At 34.8% G+C, this 15,883-nt stretch overlaps 1 long non-coding RNA gene across 6 annotated transcripts in view; it reads left to right on the forward strand.

Annotated features, from left to right (window-relative positions):
• LOC132248584 (uncharacterized) overlaps positions 1 to 15,883 on the forward strand; it is a 127,750-nt gene that overhangs the window by 100,657 nt on the left and 11,210 nt on the right. For 2 of the 6 annotated variants that reach the window (XR_009459833.1, XR_009459837.1), the window contains 2 exons: positions 7,713 to 7,864; positions 8,533 to 8,588. The exons of 3 other annotated variants lie outside the window; for them this stretch is intronic. This is a non-coding gene — a long non-coding RNA (uncharacterized LOC132248584). The remainder of the gene's footprint in view (positions 1 to 7,712; positions 7,865 to 8,532; positions 8,589 to 15,883) is intronic. One more of the 6 variants, XR_009459835.1, reaches the window with a different exon arrangement.

The raw sequence follows: 15,883 nt of genomic DNA on the forward strand, positions 1-15,883 counted from the left end.
GAGATTGGTTTGGTTTTATGGCACATTATATTGTACCTGATTTCTGAATTCTTTCCACACATGAAAGGTGAAAATGATCCTCTTCCCTTTTGATAGATCTTGATCTCTCAGGACCAATTTCTTTTCTTTTGCTACTCCTGGGTATTTCTCTTGCCCCCTCCCACAGTTGTTCTTACTATGCTGTGCCTGGCTAGCTCTGGTCAGACCTGATGAAGAATGTCTTGCATTTGAAATCTTGTCTAACTCTGTCAGTCGCACAGTTGGTCCAATAAAAGATATCAGCCTAAGAAATCATCGTGTCTCTTATGAGAACAACTAATCCTTTTTATTACTGTTATGCTGGTAAATGAATAACAAACTGACAATATGCTGAGTGAGGCAGCAGCATTTTTAGTTAACATTTCAAAATTATATTAAAAAATTTTAGTTAAAAAAATACTTGGGATTTCTTTAAAAATGTGCTAGTTTAAATATAAGAATTGGAGAAAAGGAAATGGAATAGGAGAGACACTGCTATGTATACCTGTACCTTATTCACTATTACATTGAATTAAATGCTTTGGCTAGATAAAATAGTCAACAAGCCTTATATATAAGGCATACATATTTTAGTTATCTGATGGAGTGAAGAACATATTCCTTCTAAGACATAGCTATGGACAGTTCAGTCTGTCTAAGATACAACAGCAGGGTGGCTTGCCTTTGCTAAAGACATTGCATGCTCATCACTTGTGGAGACAAGATACTCAGCTGGACAGGATGACCTGATCTGGTATGGCAAATCGTGTGATGACAAATAGTTTTTACAGAGGCCCTTGTGAGGTAGGGTAGAAATGCCAGCAAGGTTTTAACAGAAACAGTTATATCAATTGAATAGTATTTATTGTCTCTTAAATAAATTATGCAACATTGTTCTCAGGAACAGCATTCCATACAACAAATATACAATAAATAATGATTAAATTAATACAAAAACAACTGATATAAAAATAGAATCTCCTCTGGAAATGTAAATACTATACAGAAATTATATAAAACCATGCTAAAACACATACTGAGGTGTCTGAAAAGGACACCGATTACTAAAATCTTAAATATTGTTAATCCTCCCTGGGAGGTAATGAGCTTTTATGACTTGCTCTAAGCACTCATCAGACAGCTACAGGAAAGTATACAATTTTAACAGTCTGTGATATGGCAAAGCCTGTTGGAACAAAGTTCAGGTTATGTGTTTAATACATTAAGATGGCATACTTTCAAAATCTTGGTAAATCAGCTCTTCCACGGTCCTAACTTCCTCTTATAGAATCTTCCTTTTTTCTTCTGATGATGATGCCAGAAAAAAATTGTGTTTCTCTTGAAGACCTAATTGCTTTCTGCTCATTTTTGTTGTACGCACTCAACGTTCAAATACTAAATCCCAATCTTGTACACGCCATTTAACAAAATTCTGATAAGAACAGTACACAAAATGTCAACTTGTTCATCTTTGGTATTCTAGGGACAGACCATATTTGTTCAGTAGCTTTTGAGCTGAGAACTTTTGGAACTAGAGTAAAGAGTGATGTGCAAGCCTCAGGAAAATAAATAAATGATACTAGCAGGAAAGAAGGGCTACAAAATTTATCAGACTAAGTAGGAGTCCTCAGTAAATTTTACACAGTTAGCTTTGTAAATAATCTGGTCATCTAAAGGCCAGTGAGAGATGCTACAAAACCCTCTCTTTAAGGGTAAAAATCATAATGCGTAAAGAGCTAATACAGAGTCTTTGCATTATGCAAGTTCTACTTCAAGCTTAATTTATGGGCCTAAATGAAATTAAAATTGTTCATAACATCTGTGCTGGCAGTTTGTGAAAGTGAACTTTATCCAAAAAGAAAGTTTCATTGTATATAACTTGGTAATTAATTATTCCTATACATTTCTAGACCATACTATGTAGCCTATCAATTCTTTAAGATCTTAAACCAGCTTTTTTTTTAAGTTTCCTTTACCATAGTTTGCTCATGTTATTAAAATACATCTAAGATTGGTAAATTATGCTTATGAACCATGTTCCTTCCAGTGTAAATTCATTTCCATGTTTTATAATGCCCTAGATCTGCAAATTGAATACATTAAAATAAAATAAATCTTTGGTGTAACACTAGATGTTATAAGTAACTTTGAAAAAAGAAACAAGTCTTTCAAAGCATCTACCAACCCAAACATAACATAAATAGAAATTATATCTCAGTTCAGACAGGAATCAATAATTAGCTTATGACATTCTGGTAATAAACACTTCTCTAGAGGCCATTGCAAAACTATCAAGACCCTTATCAGCCCTGATACAAAAGCTACTTGACCATTATTTACAATGAATATTGTAAATGCTAAATATTAAAAATGATTATGTTCTCTTTGACAAGCCAAATAAAGTATTCTTCTTATGCTGGTGGGCAAGTAGAAGCTTGTAGACTATTGGTTTCACATTTGAAGGCACATAGAAAATTACTGGAAAAGACATTTACAAATGATAATTTATATTAATTGTGTAAACTGTATATAAATCTAGGGCCCATTCCTGAAAAACCTCCTTGATCTACAGTTTCCTGTGAAGTCAATGAGAAATCTGCTTCTGGCTCTGTCACTTAACATATGGGCTTAGTATAATTTAGTAAAAAGATAATTTGCTTAAAGGGGAAACATGCCCTTGATAGATTCATTCTGAACAAATTAAAATATAAAATATGAACATAAAGATACAGTCATAAAACTTAGAAGATTTACATCACTGGAAATATCAGCTAACTCTTGAAATTTAAACATTTACTTTTAACATTCTTCCTTCTGCTTCTGATTTTTTTTAATGAATTTTTGTCCTGATTTATTATAGCTGTGCTATCTCCCAGTCTCAGCAGCTGCTTTATGCATTTGTTACCAATAGATCCAATAGATCACGTAAAGGACTTGATGCATAAACAAATGATAGAGACTGCAATAAAAAGGGGGCACAAGGGCATGAACATATTTTTATTAGCTACCATTAGGTGTTAGAATATTATTTTTCATGCAATCAAGGGAAATCAAGTCAAAGTTAATATGTCTTCAACCAAAAACAAAAAGATAATACACAGGAAAAAGTGAATTAATTGATATGATAATCTCTGATAATCTCTCTCCTTCTTCTGAAATATTTATTTTAAGTGAGTCTCAATATAGAAATTAGCACACAAAAAGCTTCTCCTAATTTCTCCTAACTAAAACTTAGAGTGACAATGGTAGAAATGGAAATAATTCTTTACTGGTTACCTCTCTCTCTCTCTCTGGAGATCATTACACCTATAGTTATTCTCCAGAACCAAATAATGTAAATACTTACAGAAGTAGATTTAGCTAGAAGTAGTTTTTCACTTGAACAACCCTGCTCAAGAAAGAGTAAACTAGGAGGAAGGAAGGAGGAAGGGGAGATAGGAGCACCATTCCAGACTTTGCCACATAAATCCTCAGTGGTATTGTACAAACTACTTGAATTTATTGTGTCTCTGTTTCCTCATCTGAGTTAAGACCTACCTTGCGGGGTGTTTCGAGGGTAAATTAACTGACTTTAAGAAAGCATGCTAGGTTCCTGAAATGAAAGATTCTGCAGAAGCAAAGTATAATTGCAAGTATATGATAACATATACTTTGGCTGTTAAAACCTAATGTTATGATACTTTCTTTCCATTAGAGAAGGCATAAATGTTACCTTTGGCTTTAGTTTAACAGATGTTTAGAAAGTTGTACAAAAAAAAATAAATTATACAACTTTTTAAGTTTGTTTGTTTGTTTGTTTTAAATCATTTAAAGTAACTCCAAGACTAATGGAATGGTAAGCCAAAAACATTGTCCTGGCATAGGACAGTGAATATAGAAATATTACAATATTATCTTCTACAAAGTAGGCTTTTGCGTTGCACAGCATCAGGTAGTCTTGAACTATTGTGTCCGCAGGGTCACATACAAAGGATTAAGGTCAATCAAATCAACTCTAGTTTTAAAAAGGTCTTTTGCTGTATTTTTATATTAAGTTTATCAGCCTAGTTAGATGTCCAGAATTAGTTCACTATGTATCCATGATTCTTAGATCTCCATTTTTAAGAATTCAAGGTTTTTCCCCCTTCCTATTGAGGTCCATAGCAAAACTCATTGACTTCAGTGGGGAAAAGGCTCAGGCCCATGTTATAAGGTTTCAGTTGTAAAAGTATTTCCAGTAATTTTATTGTAAAAATTAAAAGTAACAAGTAACAGTAGTAGTCTCGATATAACACAAACATTTCAAGACGAATGACTAATGAAAGTTAAGGAAAGTGTATTTTCCTCATACTGACTGGAAAAATGCTCCAATAACTCATAAATAAAACTGTGCATGTGATATAATGTAGATAAGTAAAGTAGTACATAGAAAATAAGCTTTGGGTCTTTTTTGGTCCTTGATTTTTGTTTCTTTGTTTTTTTTTGGGGGGGGGGGGGTTGAGATTTCAAAACACTGATTCATTTGTCTTTTCTTATTTTTTTTTTTTAACTTGCAATAGTTTCAAATATATCTGTCATTTGGGATCAAAAGCTAAACCATTGCAAGGAAAGCTATTCTCGTGCTATTTCTAAGCCAGCTAAAACTGGAATTTACTTGAAATAACATGAGAGAGCCTATTCCTGATAAATTTCCCACATAATAGTTGGCATAAGCAAAGGCTGGTATAAACTTTGAAAAACCATCCAATCCATGGACAGTTATCCAAAATCAAGCTTTTAACATTTTGAAAAAGACCCATCAGCAACACTTAACACACACATCATAATGTCAATAGACAGTATTTACATTTTCATTTTTGTCTTAAATAACATAGTGTCTGTTTTAAATAGTGGATTCTCAGTAGCCTTCATATCTGGTGCAATAGCTGTAAAAAGAACATATTGTTAAAAATGGTGTCAAATAAAGGATGTAACAATTATTTCTAAAAGTTTGATAAAATGAAAAACAAAATGCCAAAAGCTCATTATGTTTCTGCATCAATAATTACCTGTCTTAGCAGTGTTGTAAAACCTTCTAAAAAGTCTTTAGGAGCTTCTTTTTTATAAGAGTCGCATGGAGACGTGCATGTCTTAAAGACAAAAAGAAAATTTGTTATCACCAGGCATGTTATTTGAAAAACATATCATAATAATAAATTAATACTTTGCTATCAGTGAATGAAAAATAAAAGGCACTGTTGCACAGATGAGTACATTAATTTTTACAAAGGTAGAAACTAAGGTATAGAAGGGTGAGGCAATCAAAAAAATTAACAATTGGCAGTAAGAAGTCAAGAGAGGCCCTAGATTTTCCTGTGCTAATAATTTTACAACCTATTTTCCGCATTCTATTTTCTGTTATTTCTCTATATGCCTCCAGTTCAATAAAAGAACCAGAATGATAGTAGTACGAAGTATAGAGAAAACGTACACCCTTAACACACTAGAACTGAAAAAAGAAATTGTTCTTTCAGTACACTTTGCACTAGGATATAATGACTATATATACAATTTGGTGCAGTTATTCGGTGATGAATCCCACCTTGTTAGTAATAGTATTTTTAATTGTAATTGTTTTTGTCAGATGCTTAATTGCCTTTTCAAAGCGAATTTTTTCTTCAAGTTTAGATGGTTGTAGCTCCAAGATTTCATTCTGGAAGCAGGCTAAAGCAATTGGGAGGCATTCATCCTGGAGGAGGAACATGAAAGACAATAAATTATCACCAAATGCTTTCAGAAAGAATATTGTTACCCTTTTTTAAATATTTGATGGATTTTTCTCCAATCCCATGTGCATAGTTCCTTTGTCCTGGCTAACTAATCAGATTCAACCCTCTTTTTATTTAAGTTAATTCATTCTGAATATTGCATCTACTAAGAAAAAGCCTGGCACTTTCTTGATAATTCCTCAAATATTTATTAATAAAATAGACAACTCCTAAAATGTTGTGCTTTCCACTATTAATTTACACATTGATGAAATCAGAATGTTTGTCTCAAGATGGCTCTTGTTGCATGGCGTAGGTTATTTTCTAACAAAAACAAGTTGAAGTGTTTTCTTTTAATAGGTAATGAATAATATACTATCTTTCATAGTTTACATGCAAAAATAATACATCTTGATTCCTCATGCCATTTTCAGCATTTTTCACTTATTTAATAATAATATGTAAAAATTACAGGGGACTTCCCATTTTCAAAACATTATAACCCTTAATTTCAAAACTTACTCTAAGTCAGATAAAGTAACTATCCCTATTCTACAGATAGAGAAATGGAGATAGGGATATTAAATGTCTTGCCTAAGGCGACACAAAGAGTCAAGGGAGATGTTGCATAAGAATAGAAGGTTTAGCTTTCTGATAAAACTCATCCTATCATACTGCACTGCCACTACTGCATCTTTAAATCAGGATGCACCATAAACCACAGTCCATGTCAGAAAGCATAAACTCCATTACTTAGAAAAAAAAATCTCATCTATCTTTATGCTTTGCTGCTGTGGCGTAAACTTTCCTATTTGTACTTCTTAAACCTGGAGCAAGAGCATCTTGTTTTTTCCCTCATGGCCCTATGGTACTTTAATGTTATTAAGCCAGGTAGGCTGACAGTGTGACCTATCTATAATCTCCCATCCTGTGCAGCGGCCATTTTCCTTGCTAGGTACAGCTGTGGAAAATACCACTGAAACTAACATATAGTCAATGGAGAATGAATAGCATTGTTTACTGAGTCCTAGGCTATTTCTAACATGCTTAGCACTTTCCAAAGACACTGAGAAGTGCTGATTCTGCACCTCTTGGAGGAGATGAAGCTGTCAGTGTTGTTTTGCATACTAACTGCTATCAGAGCACGAGCTCATCCGGTGTGTTGGGTCTCTCTGAATTTTGCTTCTGGTGCAGGGACATGACTATGTTCTTGCTGTGTGTGTCTTATAGATGTATTTTAAATAGCAACCCTTTACATTGGTCAGATACAACTTTTTTATTTGACTTAAAAACCACACATTTATGTTTGTCTCAAGCTCTTACCGTAACGAGTCTAGCTTACTGGAAAAAAACATTCATTTTATAGAGATCGATTTTTCCAGCTGAAACTGAGAAACATTTTTTGCCTCATCCGTGATGAGCTGAGAAACCAGCATTTCTCATGTATGTTTCTTTTTGCTGAGTTAACAATTAGCTGTTGGCAAGCTAACAGTTAGAAAAACACAAGGATTTTGTCTCTACACATGTCATGAATGGCAATAAATACTGGTGGGTAGGAGATAAAGAGTGTGCCCTGAAGTCACGGGAAGCTGGTGATTGTCTGACAAATGGCAGACAAATATAAAGTTGCTTTTTCAAAGATAATTTATAGCAAAGAGTGTGGGGTATTCTATGCCTGCCTCAATAACATTGCAGGTTACCCTGAGATGTAAGCCTTTACTTCCTGAGTTAGTGAACCACAAGGCCAGATCCTGAACCGGTGTAAATCAGCAGAACACCACGGGTTTTAGTAGCGCTCTGCCTGTTGTCACCAGCGAAGGATCTGACTTTTGTTACTCTCGGGATTTGAATTAATTTGGCCATTGTTTCAACATTAGTATATTTTCTTCTTCTCTTGATCATTGTGCTCTTATTTCTTAAAAACCCTCCTCACCCTCTCTCCTTTTTTTTTTTTTTTTTGTCATTTAGCTGTGAATCATGTGGGATTGCCTTGGGGCTAACACTCAGTCCATTCACAGGAAGCTCCAAGGAAGTCAAAACCAACAGTGATAAACCACTGAATTTTGGATCATTTAAAAGGAAACTTCTTTATATGCCAATTTGATACCTGATATTGACAGGTAAAATGAACAGAATTTAATAAGGTACAATTTAATGGATTTAAAGCTAATTGCATTGAACTACACCAGGCCCCCAGACTTGGTCACGCTGATTCAACAAATACAAATTTAACACATTAGAAAGAGATGATCTGTAATGTTATTAACACCAGATGTTAGCAATTAGCGTGTGATATAACTTTACTGCTACTGAAACTCAATTTTGTTAAGTCCTTTATCTGTGTGACAAGGGTTTGTAGCTCTGATAAGCTTAGCACCTTCTGATAACCTCTGTATGCTCTCCACTCCCACTGAAACCAAAGGAGGGTGTTCAGCACCTCACAGAAACAGGTCCTAAAACTGTACCCTGTATGGAGGTGACTGACTGTCTTCCTTCCTGAACTCGGCTGACATTGTTGTTTGAAAAAGTTATGATTAAGCAATTAGTCACTATCTGTAGTTGCTTCGCTTCTGAGATAGGGGCAATTTTATCACTGTGACACGACAGCTAATCATCCAGTTCTTTTCACTTTGACTTGAAAAGTGAGAACTTTAAAGAACACTGATTAAAAAATCCCCAACAAATAGTTACCGATGGGACTTTGCAATACATACATTCCCAGCAATGAAACAGAACAGGTCTGTATCAGTCCTGCTTATAGATTTTTTTTTTTTTTTTTTGTGGCAAGTAAAGTGCAGCTAACTGCAGCCCAAGAAAAGTGGAATAAAATCAGTGCAAAACAAGGTAAGTTATTCCTTTATCTTATTCTTGTTTTGCAGAATCCTGAAAAAAATAGCTTTACATTTAGTGCACTCTTTTGGTAAATAATAATCATTCTTCACAATAACTTTGACAAACCAATCATGATTTGTTTTTGTTTGCTGAACTATTGGCTTTTGCTCAATACTGAATATTGCACCTTATATTTAAATAGCTGATACTATAGGGACAATGTTAAATCAGTGGGTTAGATTTAGAATTTTGTTCTGCCTTGATGAATGTCAGGAGAAAGCATAAGTGAAATTCAATCACCTTTTGAGCTTTGGAAGCAGGTAGACTTCATGCTATTTTGGTCTTTACATTAATGTTACTACAACTATCTCACAAGCAATGAGAACTTCCCCTGTGTGCCGTCATTCTATGACTCTACATTTTTTGCCATGAATTATAATAATAATAACTCCATAGAACTGTTACTCTCTCTCTCTCTCTCTCTCTATATATATATATATATATATATATATATTATATTTTACAGGATTTATTCATGTTATTTTTAAACCTAACCATGATGCAAAGAGAAATTTGGCCCGGTTAAAAGAACGTGATTTTACCATCCCTGCCTGCCTTGTAATGTATGTAGTCTTTTCTCACAAGTAGTCTTGAAAAAGTGAGTGGGGTTACTCACATGAGAAACAACTGTAAAATACAGCTTACATTTCTACTGTTACTTAATTGAAGTGTCTTTTTTTCATTTGCTTGATTCTGCAATGTTCTGTGTTCCTCCAATTCCTAGCACAAGTGAATGGCAGTTTAATGGAAGGCCCATTCACTTCAGTGCATGGGGCTTTGGAAGAGTTTGTTACTTATTAAATTGAACCTCTGCTACCAGCTCATTTTTCAAGTAAAATGAACTCATGTTGGTATCTCAGAGTTACATCTGTTATAATAATAAAGTAGTTCAAATAATGTAACATCAACAATATTATGCTTAAAATAATATATTATATAATAATATTATAATAACATGTATTAAAATATTTGCTAAGTTTTTAAAAATTCAGTCTAGTAGTAAAAATACCTGGTCATAAATATCAAAAACAAATGCAACTATCATTTTTAAATAGAATGGACCTATGTAAAATAATATTAATTTAGGACATTTTAAAGCAGTCTTACCGTTATGTCTTTTGGCGTATGCAGAAATCCAGAATCCTAGAATAATAGAAGGTTAAGATAATATTTAGCATCTAAAATGGTACATCTTGGTTATTTTTTTCTAAACAATAAATATTGAGAATAATTTAATAAATAAATTATCAGATTGTCATAAATAATGCACTTACCTTGGGTTTCAAATTTTGGATTGTTTTTATAAGTGCTATGTATACTCTTGATTCAGTTGGTGGTGGAGCTGCACTCAGCAGCATACTAGAACAGATGAAGAACAGACAAAATGTTATCATCCTCTCCATATTTAGAGGTTTAGTTTTAAAATGTGCCAGAAAAGACAATTGCTATCCAAGATGAACTTTTTGCTTTAACTGTGCTCAGGTACAGTGCATACCTACCTATATATTACTCCCTGCTGGAGATGTAAAACCCACCCATTTCAGCTTGGAAAGCTTTGTAGAATGGATTAATGAGTAACCCTTTTTTCTTTTCCACTGGCTAGGTGTATATGTGTGAGTTTGTGCGTAGGGGGCAGGGATTGATGGAGTGAATGAAAATATGCCCTATCTGCACATTGGACAGGAAAAAGAGAGAAAAGGGTGAATTCCCATTTTCACTTTGAATCAAGAAATGATCACAATAAATAGTAGGGACTTAGAAACCACAAACCTAAGTAAACAAAGATGTTGCTTTTTTTTTTTTTTTTGCTTCCTCCAGCATCTTACCTGTCCTGTCTGCTGAAAGCATAGTTGTATTAGCTCTAGAGTATCAAGTAATGTGGTGACACTTCTATCAATGTCTTAAAAATATACTCACCTACTTTATAATTCCTGTGGACATTAGTTTTCCCCATTCATTGTGGAATTCATATATTTTGTCATTTTCAAAATAAGCAAGCATTGCTAGGTTTCTGGGATTCATTCAACGTTCAGATAGCTAAAGCTTCCTGCAAATAATTAATTAATTATTGATTCGCACCAAAAGATTTGACTGTCTCCTAGAAAACACCTCTATTGTGCTGTGATGATGCCATGTACAGCATAAGGCTCTGATCCTGCAAGGGAATCCAGGCAGGTGAACTCCTGCATTGCACAGGGTCCTGCTGAGGTCCGTAACATGAAGTACACTGGATAGTTAAGCCATCATCTGCACTGCTATTGCTGGACAGCAGTAGTACAGCAGCTGTTGCAGATATACAACATGGTTGAATGGGTTTATTATTGGTACAGAGTTTAGCAGTTAAGGATAAGGATTTTGAATTTGAAGTAACCAGTTTTGTTGCATATGAAAGATACTGTGCAACCAAAGAGAATTTTTCTGAGAATATCCAAGTAATTGTTTAATTAGTTTGGCTTAAAATCAAGTAAGAACAGGTCCCTTAAGAAATGTAGACCCAATGTCAAACTGTTTTTGTTTGTTTGTTTGTTTTCTTTCCCCAGAATTAACAGCAGAATAATGTAGAGACTTCAAGCATGCCATATAATTAAAAACCACTGCAATTTGCTGCATTTTGAAAGGAATAATTAGGATTAATAGTTATCTTGTCTGTTTTGATCATTTCAGTTGTTTTTTGGTAGAGGCCAATGATTACTGTTCTCTTATAGAGAATTCAAAGGAGAATCACCCTCTTTCTATATGCCTTCCATCTCCAGTTCTTCTTCAAAGAAGTGGAGCAAAAAGTGCCCTTACCAAAGATGCTCTTTTTTTTTTTGGAAGGGTGGTGATGGGAATCACTGTCCCCAGCTTGGCCCAGATCTTGTAACTGCTAGTATGAAAGGAGATCGCTGTGCCTGCATAGATGCAGTAGGACACACAGGTCTCATCAACATGATGAAATGCAGTACCGCCGCCAGAGTGGACTACCATCATACCAAAGGGGAGACTGACTTCAATCTCTTTGTTCATTATGAGTTATGTCATAAAGAAATACATATATGTGTGTACATGTTTCTGAGATAAATAGCTCTGTTGATAGGAAACTGAGAATATTCATTGATATTGGTCAATTCAAAAGTATCTTTCATGCTTTTTTATAGTTCTGATATTTTCATTTTCTACAGTTCTGAGAAAAAGTGAACCTTTTTGAAATATGAAATTTTCAAAAATGAAGTTACTCTTTTTATTTTCAAGACTCAGTCAGTGACTAGGATGACCAGTCAAAACTGGCAATACAAAGATACTGAAAAACTAAAAATATGCAAAAAAAATTTTGTGAAACCACTGAAAAGATACATTTTTTTTTTAAATTTAAACTTTATGGGATATTTTTTCATTTTTAAAATTTTGAAAATACTAACATGCATTTTCAAAAATACTAATTTTTTAAGGAGGATGAATTTTGAAATATTTTGTTACTAAAATTCAACCAGTCTTTGATATCAGTGGCCAAGAGGCATGTTACTACTATCAGTAACCATGATTCATTGATGAAGCTTAGCAGAAGTACAGAGAGACAGATTTGAGTGATTTTTCTTTTCTCTTCTCAAGGAGAACTCATAAGGTGACTCTGTGCTGTATTTCATCTACTCCAGAGCTTTCATGTGGGGTTTTGCAGGGTTTTGTTTTGTCACCTCTACTGTTCAACTTATGTATAAAGCTACCGGGGAGGGCGGGGGGTGGTGAAATAATTTAGGTTGCAGTGCTAGCAACATGCAGGTGATGCTTAGCTTGTGTCCATTTTTTTTTTTTTTGGAACTGTCATTTGTGTTGTTTGTCAAGGATGGCCTAATCATGTGGCCTATTTAGCTCTTCACCTAGCTCAGAATTTATCTCTGTTATTTTCATCTGCCTGGTGAACTGGAAAACTTTCACTTGGATGTGAACTGTGCTGTGTGTGTAACTATTAGATGATGTCAGTTCACCCTGTAAATATTGCAAGTGACACTGTTTTGGGGTTCGCTGCCTGCTCAGAAACTCCAACTAGTGCATAATGAGGTTCTTCACTCAGGTTAAGCATATGACATCGGTGTCAAAGACGTTTTGTCCACTAATACATTTCTGGGTGTAATTCCAGATGTTGCTTCTGGTTTACACAGCACTATGTGCGTTCTAGAGCTCCATAGAGGAAAAGCGGCGCAGATTCACACCTGTGTACGTACCAATCAGCCATCAATGACCTGTGGTAGAAATCATTCTCAAATTGAGGGACTGCCAATGACAACATAGCAAAAACATTGAGATTATAATTTCGTTATTCCACAATCTTGTAAATAATACAGTAACTCTAAACTCAATGGAAATACCATACTAAATATAGGCAAAATGGAGCTCTAAACAATGGAATATCTTCCTTTTTTAAGTGTGGGGAATATGTACTTTTAAGTGAAAGCAAATATTTAAAAAAAAGCCTTGATCCAAAGCTCTTGGAAGGGCTTTGAAGGGGATGGAAAGTTTCTTACAGAATTCAATAAGCCTGGTACTGAGCACAAAAACTATGGGCAGAAGTAGATTTTGTTGAAACTTCATGCATATCTAAAAGGGGAAATGGAATTTACTCAACTTGAAAAAAAAAAAGACCAAGCAAAAAATCTACTAGTGTAAACTATAGGAATAAAAACTATTCATCAAATCAATGGCCTGCATTCAAAAGTTTTTAGTTAAAGTCTGGGTCAACTATGCAGTTGATCCACTATAAAATATCACCCTCAAAAATCCTTAAACCAACATATCATCCAAAATAGGCATTGTCTTTGTAAAGTACCTAATGAGATAATGGCCTCCATGAGGTAGTTCTAATATAATGACAGAAAAAAATATTTAAATGATCAATTTAATAATAATTAAAGAAAAAATAAAATGACTCTTTATCCGGGTTCTTATATTGTAATAGTATGCACCTCATGCATTCTTAGCAATTTATATTTCATAAGTCAGTGGATATTTTTTGTTAGATGAAAGGTCCAAGGTAAAATCTAAGGTACTTTCACCAATAATAGCCAGAATATGATGCATTTTTGCAGTCATACATTCTGTGAATTATATCCAAGGCAGCTATTGAATTTCTAAAATAGTCCTTTAAGTATGCCAATGAATACCACATATTCAAGCACTTTGAGCAATGTTCTGGCTCATTGCTGTATTTTAAAATTGAACAGTGTTTCATGTGTATGCTTAGCTCTATTTCCTATAGATACCAACAAAAGGTTAAACTTGGAGCAAGAGAAGCCATATTTTCATGAGGAATATTAGCTTTTAGTTCCTGTAGATGAACTGTCTGTTAGTACTGAATGAGGCCCTAAGGATCTGAAATAAATGAAAGTTGAAGATGGATTGACAAGGTTATCGACTAGGTTGCCTTCAACTTTAGTATACTGAGACCTCTTAAGACAGTGGGCAGGGCATTGTCTACCCTTTGACCCTCATTCAAGATATGCCTGCTCTGGAAGTGAAGCCCAAACCATGGTGTAATATAGACATAATTGAACTAGCTTTAAAGGAACTATGGAGCTCAGAGTGGCTGATTTACACAGCTTCTCTGGCAACAGCACTACTGCAGTATTACCCTCAGCTTGACACAAAGCCATTTCCAGAATTATTACCCTGGGTTATTTTCTGAGAGCGCTCAAAAGCCATGTCTGTTCCCTTGGGAATTTAGTCCCAAAGCTGTGACCCATGAGTAATCTCTGAATAACAAAACAATAAGATAAACTAAGTCACACAACTAAAAGATTTATTTTTAATTACCCATGTCTGGGTGGTCCAGAGAGCCAAGAAATTAAATATAGATGCAGGAAACTACGAAATCGTAAGACATGGTGGGTCACATTTAGGCCTGGTATTACTGGTGTAAAATGTGTTTCTGTTCTAAAAGAACATCAAGGGTAACTGAGCCTTTATAGATGCTTCATTTGAGCGGGGCTGTTGTATTTAATGAGTTTTTGCAATGGATCCATGGCAGAAAACACAGGTGATGGCTCGCTAGCCAGAGGGCATGTCTACACTTTCAATAATGTACCTTAGATACTGCACATTTAGTTTTGTACTTCCTTAATAAAGTACTAACTAAATGTGCAGTATCTAGAGGTACTGCACAGTAGTGCCAGCACATGGTTATTTACTGATGCTTACTACACATTAGCCTAATGACATTGAGTAGTAGACTATTAGTAGGCTATTAGCCAGTGACATGCTACTGCACAGTGTTATTAGGCTAATGTGCAATAAGTGTCTCATGTAAACGCGCCCACTATTTATGATAGTCTACATCTATTAAAGCTTTGTGTATCACACTGGACTATAGTCTTCTGATGTGAGGAAAAAACCCCATAAATTAAAACTTGTTTATATGAGAACTGAGACTGGTGAGAGCCCTCTTGCACATTTTATCACACTTTATTACTATAAGAAACAACAGATATCCTGTCACTCTCAGATACAATACATCTAGGAGGGACATATAAACATGGCAGACCATGCTAGTGCACTGCTCCATTGGGTACTTACAGAGTATCATGGGTGTCTTCATCTAGTCTGTTTTATTGTATAATAGTTCTGATGCATGCTGAATAATTAGAATAGAGAGCTAAATGATATGTATTTGGAAACAGCTAGTTAGCTGTTTGATACTCTTTCTCTGGAGTAACATATAACCTGCTATGTTAGGATAAAGGACAAGGGCAGTGAAAAAATTGATTGGATAAAGAATGACAGAAAGAAAGAGAGAGAGAATGTTAATAATAATATAAAGAAGTAAGGACAAAGAACTTCCTTTGGGTTCAGATAGTGGAGAAACTCCTTGATATCCCTCTTATCAGATAAGAGTGAGCACTGTGCATTTTGTATACGTCACTTGTGTCTTGTGGCTTAGGAACATGCTGAGTCAAATCATTACACTCTCTCTCTAGAATTACCTCACCAGTCAGGCACGGAGTGGGGGACTGCCAGAGAGTGGAATTCTGACAAACCTCAGCTCCATGCCTGATGAGACCTTAGTCTTCCTCTTTCCTCTTGATGACACTGTCACTACCAAATTTTCAATGAGTTAGACTCCAAAGGATCAGTTCCCCCACCTACATTTTCCTTTACATTATAAATGAATAAAGGCTTTTCCTACAGCTTAGTCATCACTAGGTTAGGTATGGCTCAGCCAATAAAGTCTGCAATTTACAGAGCTGCTTTCAAAGAATTTTTTTTAATCTTCGGTGGAG

Source organism: Alligator mississippiensis, chromosome 2 (genome assembly GCF_030867095.1).
Source record: "Alligator mississippiensis isolate rAllMis1 chromosome 2, rAllMis1, whole genome shotgun sequence".
In the NCBI taxonomy this organism is placed as follows: Eukaryota; Metazoa; Chordata; order Crocodylia; family Alligatoridae; genus Alligator; species Alligator mississippiensis.